Raw genomic sequence first — 11,385 nt, 5'->3', positions numbered from 1 at the left:
ATGATCCACACAATCAAAAGCCTTTGTGTAGTCAATAAAGCACAGGTAAACATCCTTCTGATATTCTCTGCTTTCAGCCAAGATCCGTCAGGCATCAGCAATGATATCTCTCATTTATTCACAATAAAACATTTTTTAAAAAAAGAAGAAGGCAGCTGATGAGAAAGGGGATACTACCTTCACCATACTGAAAGGGGACACTACCTTCACCATACTGAATCATATCCCATGGCCCACCATGTGGAAATTGCTGCTCTGTCCCACTCACCATGCCTTGGAACACACCATTACTTCCATCTTTCTCTGTTGTCTTCGTACAGAATGTCTACTTGCTCACCACAAGTAAGTTAGAGCACGGGGCTTCTCGGGAGCATGCTTGCATTTCCCTGTCCTCTAAGCACTCACCATAAGACAGCCCACTCTTACCTTTCCTGTGTACTTGTCCATGTCTCATCTCAGCATCCTCATCACCCAGCAGCACCACAGCTCAAGGACCATAGATTAGGAACTCTCTTACCCATCATCCCATTTATCATACTGTGTTGGTTTGTAAGTTGCAGTGTTGCTGAAAGCTATTCCTCCAGCAGGGTCACCCATGGAGAACAGGTTTCAATACAGCTTCCAGACTAAGATAGATGAGAAGGAAAGACCTGTGATCCACTTCTGAAAATCAGTCAATGAAAACCTTGTGGCTCCTAACGGAATATTGTTGGCTGTAGGGCTGGAAGGCGAGCCCCCTGGGTTGGAAAGCACTCCAAATACAGATTGGTTTCTACCAGGGACTGGAGCAGAGGAGTCATCAGGAAGATGGGGCAGGGCTGGGACACGTTGAGTTCCATTGTTCACAGGGTCGCCATGATGCAGGGTCAATTTGATGGTAACTAAGAACTCCAGCAGTCACTGCCTACATGGTGGTAAGTGGAAGCTGGGGACGCTGCAAGGGAACATGGTACCGTACCCCAGGAAGTGACCGACAGTTTGGCTGTTTCCTGAATTCAGTCTCCTGGCAATAAGCCCTGCCTCCAGACTGGAGGCTGGGTATGAGTTAGATAAATGAAGCTTCATGGGATGTCGGCTTATCTGATGGAAGCAAAGCAAAGTTTGCCACAGGATTTGGTTCTGTGTTGAGAGATATGATGTGTTGATGGCAAATGAAAACACACCAAATGCAACATCTGGGTACCTGGGCTTGGGGTTTAAACTTTAGTATCTGTAAATGGGTCAAAGGCTCGCCATGTGCTTCAAAAGTCTTCTCTTTTTCAGTGTAAAATATGTATCTGACTTCTTATAATATAAAAGCTATATCTGACTTCTTAGAGAAAATGTACATGCAGAAGCATGGTACTCTCACACACACAGGAAAGGCAGAGTGATGGAGACACACACCTACGGGGTTTTGAAAACCATCACATTTAGATTCTCTCCTGACCTAGAGAGGTCCGGGAGGGTGGATGTGGACAATTTCTCAGCAGGTGAGCAGAGTCCTTCTTGCCATGTAAGCACCTCTCAAGGGAGAAGCAGACATGACTATGTCACAGACAAGGTGACAGGAGACACTCAGCATTGTGAGCCTCTGGTGTGTGTGTGTGGCCAGCACAGACTTGATACTGAAGTCCTGCCTCTGTGAGGTTACAGGAGGTGGGGGACCCCCCTCTCCCTCAGGGGTTCTTGAAGAAGGAAGACACAGTCCCAGGGGAAATAGCAGGCACCTGGAGGCATTCAGGTAACCCTCCTACAGGACCCTGTGATGGGACAGAGGAGAAGAAGAGGCCAGCCTGAGGGGACCCACAGGACTGGAAGGACAGTCCTTTCTGCATAACTGTACAGTCATTGAGATGCCCTCCTCCCACTGCAACCAGCTCACATGATGTGTCCTGCCTGAATGGTTTGTTGTTGTTAGGTGCCATTGAGTTGGTCCCAACTCACAGCGACCTTACGCACAGCAGAATGAAACACTGCTCAATCCTGAATGATGATTCCCCTCACATCAACTTCAGCAGCTTCACTGGGTCAGCGTGGGCCTCTGCTCCCCTGTGCAGCCAGCAGGCCTTTCTTACGCAGTGCTGCTGCATAGGTTTACATCAACAGCCTTTTCCTTCATCGCTGAATACAAACCATTTGTGCCACCCCAAACCCACTGCCGTCAAGTGAACCTCAACTCAGAGTAACCCCACAAGACAGAGCAGAACAGCGTCATACAGTTTCTGAGGCTGCAAATCTTTATGGGAGCAGATGGCCTCATCTTTCTTCTGAGGAGCAGCTGGTGGGTTCGAACTGTCCACTTTTGTGTGGGCAGCCTTATGCTTAGTGCACTGTACCACTAGGGCTCCTTGCAAATACCAAAAGAGTCTCCCAATAAAACACATAAACTGCTACTCTGTTCACTGCCTGTAGAGCATTGCTGAGAGGATGAACCTGCACAGGAGTGCTGGTAAGTGTCGTCCAGCCAGTTCCAAGTCGTGGCAACCCTGTATGAGTTCCTGAGGAGGAACTGGTAAGTTTAAACCAACCTTGCAGTTGGCAGCCCAGTGCTTATCCTCAACTCCATACCAGGACTACTCATATAGGAAGAGGCAAGGTCATTTTCTTCAGTGCATCCCACAAAACCCACTACCATTGAATTGTTCCTGACTCATAGGGACTCTGCAAAGGGTTTCCAATCTTTACAGGGGCTGACAGCATCATCTTTCTCCCTCTGAGCAGCAAGTGGGTTTGAACTGTTGATCTCACGGTTAGCAATTCAACACCTAACCCACAGCACCACCAGGGCTCCAAACCTAGTAGAATCCAGTACTTATTGGACAGGACCAGGCTCCTGCATGTGCCTGAGTATGCTGATATAATCAGATAACACCGACACAGAAGGAAACAGACTCAGATGCAGATACGGATGGACACAGGTGTAGACAGCATCCTCGTTACTGCGCAGCATTTACAAGGGAGAATCATGTTTGCCTGGCAAAGTAAGCAGCTTCGAACAACTCCAAGCTCTGCCACACTGTGACGTAGGCCAGAAAATAACGTTGCCTGTACATTGCCTCCACCACTCATCTGTAAGTCTGTCATACTGTGGTGGTTTCCAGCGTGCTGTGATATTGGAGTAGATGCCACCAGTACTTTAAACACCAGCAGGGTCACCCATGTGGACAGGTTTCAGCTGAGCTTCCAGACTAACAGACTAGGAAAAAGAGATGGACTACTTCCAAATATTTAGTCACTGAAAACCTTATGAACATCAGTGGACCACTGTCAGATAGCCCCAGAATATTGAATATTGAAACATGACAATGAGCACCAGGATATTCTCAGATATAGTGCCAGAAGATGACCCCCTCAGGTGGGAAGGCACTCAAAATATGACTGGGGAAGAGCTGCCTCCTCAAAGTAGAGTTGACCAAGATGATACGAATGGTGTAAAGATTTCAGGACCTTCATTTGGTGATGAGGCATAATTCAAAATGAGAAGAAATAGTTGTAAACATCCATTATTAATCAGAACATGGAATATGCAAAGTATGAATCTAGGAAAATTGGAAAGTGTCAAATATGAAATGGAACGCAAGAACATAGATATTCTAGGCGTTAGTGAGCTGGATTGGACTGGCATTGGCCATTTTCAATCTGACAGTCACATGGTTTTCTACGCTGGGAATGACAAATTGAAAAGGAATGGTGCTGCATTCATCATCAAAAAGAACATTTCAAGATCTGTCTTGAAGTACAACGCTGTCTGTGATAAGGTAATATCCACATGCCAGTTTATACAGCTATTATTGAAATTTACACACCAACCAATGAAGCCAGTGATGATGAAACTGAAGAATTCTACCAACTCCTTCAGTCTGAAAATGATCAAATATGCAATCACAATGCATTGATAATTATTGGCAATTGGATGCAAAGGTTGGAAACAAAGAGGAAGGATCACTAGGTGGAAAGTATGGCCTTGATGATAGAAATGATGCTGAAAATCACATGATAGAATTTTGCAATACCAATGACTTGTTCCTTGTAAATACCTTTTAAACAAACATAAAAGATGACTATACACATGAACCTCACCAGATGTAATACACAGAAATCAAACTGACTACATCTGTGGATAGAGAAGGTGGAAAAGCTCCATATCATCAGCTAAATCAAGGCCAGGGCAGACTGTGAAGCTGACCATTAATTGCTCATTTGCAAGTTCAAGGTGAAGCTGAAGAAACAAAAACAAGTCCATGACAGCCAAAATACGACCTTGAACATATCCCACCTAAATTTAGAGATTTTCTCAAGAAAAGATTTGGTGCATTAGGCACTAATGACCAAAGACCAGAAGAGTAATGGCATGGCATCAAGAACATCATAGAGGAAGAAAGCAAAAGGTCACTAAGAAGACAATTAAAATGGCTGTCAGAAGCGACTCTGAAGCTTGCTCTACAGCATAGATGTGCTAAAAGCAAATTGAAGAAGTGAGGAGGTAAAAGAGCTAAGCAGAAAATTTCAAAGGGCAGCTTGAGAAGGCAGAGTCAAATAAAATAATGCAATGTGCAAAGACCTGGAGTTAGAAAATCAAATGGGAAGAGCACACTCAGCATTTCTCAAGCTGAGGGAGTTGAAGAAAAAAATCAAGACTGAACTTGAAATACTCAAGGATTTGGGGGCAAAATATTGAATGATGCAGAAAGCATCAAAAGAAGATGGAAGGAATACACAGAACTACTGTGTTAAAATGATGTTCAACCATTTCAAGAGGTAGCATCTGATCAAGAACCAATGGTCCTGAAGGAAGAACTCCAAGATGCATTTAAGGCATTGGCAAAGAATGAGGCTCTGGGAATTGATGGACTGCAAATTTAAATCTCTCAACAAACTAATGCAGTACTACAGGAACTCATTCATCTATGCTAAGAAATTTGAAAGACAGCTACCTGGCCAACTGATTGGAATATGATTCCATTCCAAAGAAAGGTGACCCAACAAAATGGGGAAATCATCAGACAGTATCATTAATTATTGCATGTATCATTAATTATTGCATGAAAGCAAAATTTTGCTGAAGATAATTCAAAAACAGGAACTACCAGAGAGTCAAACTGGTTTCGGATGAGGATGTGGAATGAGGGATAACATTGCTGACATCAGATGAATCTTGGCAGAAAGCAGAGAATTCCAGAAAAATGTTTACCTGTACTTTATTGACTATGCAAAGGCTTTTGATTATGTGGATCATGACAAGCTATGGACAACACTGTGGAGAATGAGTATTCCAGAACACTTAATTGTGCTCATGATCAACCTGTAAATAGACCAAGAAACAGGTGTTCAAACAGAACAAGGAAACACTGAAAGGTTTAAAATTAGGAAAGGTGTGTGCCAGGGTTGTATTCTTTCACGATACTTTTTTAACCTGTGTATTGAACAAATAATCTATGAAGCTGGGCTATATGAAGAAGAAAGTGGCATCAAGATTAGAGGAAGACTCATTAACAACCTGCAACTTACAGATGATACAACCTTGCTTACTGAAAGTGAAGAGGACTTAAAATGCCTACTGATAAAGTCCAAAGCTTTTTGTATGGGTTGCATTTCGATGCAAAGAAAACAAAAATCTTCACTACTGGACCAACATCAAGATAAATGGAGAAATGACTTCAGTTGTCAAAGACTTCATTTCTTGGAATGACTATCAACACTCACGGAAGAAGCAGCAGTCAAGAAATCAAACGCCATGTTGCTTTAGGCAAATCTACTGTACAATATCCCTTTAAAGTGTTCAAGCGCAAAGATGTCAGTTTGAGGACTAATGTATGCCTGACCCAAGCCATGGTATTTTCTGTCATCTCATATGCATGTGAAAATTGAACAGCAAATAAAGAAGTCATTGGAAGAATCAATGCGTGTGAGTTATGGTGTTGGAGGAGAATGTTCAAAGTACCAGGATTCACCAGAACATACAAATCTATGTTGGAAGAAGTACAGCCAGAATGCTCTTTAGCAGCCAGGATGGTGAGAGTTCTTCATCTCTTATACTTCGGACCTATTATCAGGAGAGACCAGTCCCTAGAGAAGGACATCATGCTTCATAAAGTGGAGGGTCAGCAAAAAAGAGGAAGACCCTGAACGAGATGGATTGGCACTCTGGGTACAACACTTGGATCAGGAGTAACAACAATTGTGGGGTTGGTACAGGACAGGGCAAGATTTCTTTCTGTTGTGCATAGGGCTGCTATGAATCGGAGACAATTGGAAGGCACTTAATACCAACAAGCATATTGCCTGAACCTTAGCAAAAGCATCCCGACCAGCACTGTCCCTGATAAAACTCTCAGCTGCATCAAGTGCCCTGGGCACTGCTCTCTCCCAGGGCCAGTTTCTGGGAAACCAGTATCTTCTGAAGCCCCACGTGCCCCTTCTTAATCTTGAGTATGCAGGTGAACACAGGTGAGTGAATTCTGCCCCTTCATCTGAAGTCCTCATGGCAGGTACAGTATCTCAATCCTCCCCAAACAGTTTCCAAGTTATTAATTGTTGAATGTTCTTCAAATTCATTTTCTCCTGGAAACGCTGGGCTTTGGTCTCACAGTACTGCAGATTGCATCTGTGCCAGGAACTTCTGGGCTTTCTCCCGAAGTCCGGGGAGTCCTGGCCCCTTGCTTGTTCCCCTGGGCATGGGAAGGAGGTATCTTTTGGATCTTTCCACTTAACTCTTGGTGACGGTTGCTGTGGTACCACTACTCGGAAGGACTTCTGAGGCTGTACATCAATGTTGTTTAGTGTCACGGAGTCAGTTTCAACTCATCGCAACCCTGTATAAGGTTTCCGAGCTGTAACATCTTATCTCTGTGGGAGTAGAAAGTCTTATCTTTTTTATGCAGAACGGTTAATGGGCCTAAACTACCAACCTTGTGGTTTGCAATCTATTCTATAGAGCCACCACGCTCCTCATACATCTTTAGAGAAGCTGACTGCCACCTCTATCTCGCAAAGAGCATCTGGTGCGAATCAAATCAGCGGCAATGGGGGGGGGGGAGGGGTTTGTTCCTTCTTGCTAGAGGCTTCCCAGCAGAGGGGGTGAGGAGAGGGGAGGGGACTAAAGAACAACTGCTGTCCACATAAAGAAATTGGAAGAAAGAAAGGGCGCAGAGCAAAGTGCATAATGGAAAGAGAACTCTTGAGGGGGAACCCTTGCAGGGAGATCTTTCTTGGGTTTTCTTGTGTCTCACTCTCACCCAGCCTTCTCTACCTCCTTCCTCAATGTCTCTTTCCCTGTTCTGGAGTTGGGTCCACCTCAGGGGACCTCCCCAGCTTCCATTCAGTGGGCCCTGGTTCCTGCCCTGCTTCTGATCTTCCTGGAAGCTTCAGGTTGGAGCTCTGGTTCAGTTCCCTGTGTTGGCTTCTCGTCTTCAGCTTTGTCCTGGATGGGGCCTCAGTTTCCCTCATCCTTATCATGCCGGTCACAGGCCAGTCCTGTTTTTCCTACATCTCCACTCACTCCAGTTCACATGGTGGTTCTTGGGTCTACACTTGGTCTTAGAAGGGAATATGAACAAATCAACCCAAAAGCCAAACCCAGGATCATGTAGCTGATTCCAGCTCACAACAACCCTACTCACCCCATGGGGTTTCCAAGGCTGCCATCTTTATTGAAGAAGACTGCCACATTTTTTTCTCCCTCAGCTCCATTGGTGAGTTTGAACCACTGACTTTTTGGTTGGCAGTCAACAAGCATTTTAACCACTGTTCCACCAGGCTCTCAAATTAAAAAAAAAAAAAAAGTTTCCAACTCATAGTCACCCTATATAGAGTTTCTGGAATTATAAATCTTTATGTGAACAGACAACTTCACCTTTCTTCCTTGGTGAGCTGGTGGGTTTGAACCATCACCCTTAGCGGCCAAGCATCTAACTCACAGTGCCATCAGGGTTCCTTATACAAAGTAAAGCATTGAGTAAATATTTGTTAATGGATGAAACACTTTCTCCATGGTTCTTTTCCCCATTAAAACAAAACTGTTGTTATTATTATTAATAATTAGAGGAATTTTCACCTTATTTTTTAAAAAGATACAGTGGTATGCTTGCAGTTGGCTCCACCCATACCTTTCCCTGCAACTTAGGTTGTTGTTGGTGTGGGGGGGGAGGGCGGGCATTCAATCAGTTTCCACTCACAATACCCATGTGACAAAGTAGAACTGCCCCATAAGGTTTTCTAGACTGTGGTCTTTACTGAAGCAGATCTCCAGGTGATTCTCCTGTGGGGCTGATGGCTGGGTTTGAACTGTTGGCCTTTGGCTTAGCCACTGCATCACCAAAAAAATGTCTCAGAAAGGTGACTGAGAGGCTGGCTGTTTGCTGAGCTTTGGAACTCAGCCACATAGAGTTGGAATCAACTTAACAGCTGAGTTTCCAAAGTTCAGCCAACAGTCATAGTTCTTCCATTTATTTTTTTAATGGTGGAGTCTTACACTTCTCTGTAAGCAGCAGCATCTTTAGGATTCTCTGAGCAAGTTGGGAGACACTGAAGCCAACACTATCTTCTAGCCCAACAGTATATATGTCACCCCACCCTCCTCCACACACAGCCCCTGTTCTGAAATCTCAGTAGGCCTCGCTCCACGTGGGACCCATGCCGATGGCCAGGAGAGTGCTGTACTGGGGAACCCACACTTGATCTAGAACTGTGAGTCTCACTTTAGGAACACATCAACCTGACTCTGTGGAGAAATCTACCCCAGCACTCCAGGCTGAAAACTAGGGCATCCCCAGAGACCCCTTCTCCTCCTAGGATACCCCACTGCCATTAAGTTGATTCCAATTCAGAGTAACCCACAGAGCCACTGGTGGGTTTAGACCACCAACCTTCAGTTTAGCAGGGCTCCTTCGGGGGGTTACTTGAGCGATCCTGTCCAAGGGGATTCATAAAATTCCTCCAGGGCAGTGGTTCTCAAGGAGGGGCTCATTGTGACACTCTCCCCAAAGGACAGTATCTGGGGACATTGATTGTCGCCACTGGCAGGGAAGCCACTAGAAGGACAAAGCACTAGATTTGCCTTTAATCTCCAGTTCCAGAAACTTGGACCACCAAGATTCATGTTTTCCAAACTAGCCTGGAGAGATAACCGTAGGAGGGGAGGGGACCCATGCACACTCATTGATCGGGTGGATCAAGACTAGGCATTAAGGAGTGAACCCTGGTGGCTCTGTGGGTTAAACGCTGTGCTGCTAACTGAAAGGTCTGTTGGAATCTACCAGCCGCTCCATGGGAGAAAGATGTAGCAGCCTGTTTCTGTCATGACTGAAACCTGGAAACCCTGTGGGGCAGTCCTAATCAGTGGTCACTCTGAGCTAAAACCAACAACTGGGTTCTTTGGTTTGGTTTGGTGTTTTATATGCATCAGGGCCCTGTCTTACATATTCATTGATTGACTAGATCCTAACTATGCATTAAGCTTCATTATGAATATTCATTGTGTGCCCATAGACCAGGGGACCCTGGACCTGGAAGAGTTGTCTTTGGATCATGGAGGCCCCATGCCGGGTACTCCCTAAGGTATGCCTTTTCTCTGGAATGCTCTCTGGTTGTAATCAGTGGCTCTCTGTAAGCATAGGTAACATTCTCTGTGAATTCTGTGTCATTCTTGCAAATGAATGCACCAACAGGGGGCCATGGGCCAACAGGGCTGGCAGGACAGAACCAGTTCATATAGACCCAGCTCCAGGGGTTGAGTATTAGAGAAAGGCTGTGGAGATTGTTGACAGGAGTCTTCTAGATTGGTTGGGACCTGGACCCAGGAACCAGAGAGAGCTAGCAAGGAAGAGAGGGATCAGGAAGGAGGGAGGGAAGGAGGGAAAGAGGACAGGATGCTGCCTCCAGGAACCTGGCCCAGGGTGATCAGGGATGTCTTGATCAGGCTAATGGTGTCTGGGATTGTGGTCTGATGAGACCACGGGGGAGTAGAGTTAGAGATAGTTTGGCATGGAAGTGCCAGGTGATGAAGTATGGAGGTGGGAAGGTGAGGTCTGGATCTGGCTCCAGGGGGAGCTGGATTCATGTCGCTCCTTGTCCATCTTTTTGCTCTAGAAGTAAAGTTAATGGTTTCTCACCCACTGCTAAACATCCTACGAGGCACAGCACAGTTCGCAACAAGGGTTCGACCATCAGCTGAAACATCAAGACTGAAACACCTTTCTCTAGCAAGAAGTCTGGATTCCACAGGTGATTTTCAATCGGCTGCTAACTTAAAGGTGGGTGGTTCAAACCCACCTAAAGGCTCCACAGAAGAAAGTCTTGGCAGTCTACCTCCATAAAGGTTGCAGCCCGAAGAAAGAGAGAACCCCCCCTGGATCAGTTCCACCCTGGAACGTGTGGGGTCAGCAGGAGTCAGTAGACATCAACAGTGGACACATGCAGCTGTTTCTCAATCTCGGTGTACTTCCTACCTTCAAACGATGTTTGGAAAATGATGTCAAAACACTAGTGTTTAGTCCATTTGAGCTAGGCCCACTGATGTGCATAATCTACAAACCAAACCCATCCATCAAGTATTCACTGAGGCACACATTCTCGGTTCACCCATTTCCCAGTGCAGTCTCGGAGTCCCCACTGCCTTGGTGCCAGGCTGGGCAGCTAGGGGACCAGCCAGTTGGCCAGGACACTGGGTTGAATAAACGCCTGACAGTAGTCCATCCATTGCTTTTTTCAAGGGAAACATTTATGAAGGCCTGTTTGATACTGGATCAGCTGTATTAGCACTGTGGGTTAAGCATTGAGTTATCAATCACAAGGGTTGGCAGTTTAAACCCACCAGTGGCTCTGCAAGAGAAACATGAGTCTGTCTGTTCCCATAAAGTCTTAGAATCCCTATGATCTTATAGGATATTACAAATTTAGCATTGGACTTCGAACCACAAGTTCGTTGGTTCAAACCCACCAGCCGCTCTTTGGAAACCCTATACAAGATCATTATGAGTCGGAGCTGACTTGACAGCACTTAACAAAAACAACAAGAACACTAAAACTATTGTGCCTCAACATGAAGAAAATGAAAACCCCCACTACTGGAGCAACAGGCATCCTCATGATGAATGGAGTAGACTGAAGTTGTCAAGCATTTCTGTTTACTTGGACCTGTAATCAATGCCCCTGGAAGTACCCATTAGGAAATCAAACGACATATTGCATTGGGTAAATCTGCTGCACAGAACTTCTTTAATGTGTTAAAGAACAAAGACATTACTACGAGAATTAAGGTGCACCTGACCCAATTCATGATAATTCCAATACCCTCATATGCATGCAAAAGTTGGACAATGAATAAGGAGAACCGTAGAATTGATGCATTTGAGTTATGGTGTTGGAGAAGAATATTAAAAGCACAATAGGCTGCCAGAAGAATGA

The sequence above is a fragment of the Chrysochloris asiatica genome, unplaced genomic scaffold, assembly GCF_000296735.1.
Source record: "Chrysochloris asiatica unplaced genomic scaffold, ChrAsi1.0 scaffold00025, whole genome shotgun sequence".
NCBI classification, from domain to species: domain Eukaryota; kingdom Metazoa; phylum Chordata; class Mammalia; order Afrosoricida; family Chrysochloridae; genus Chrysochloris; species Chrysochloris asiatica.
Note: the sequence above shows the minus strand (reverse complement) of the source record.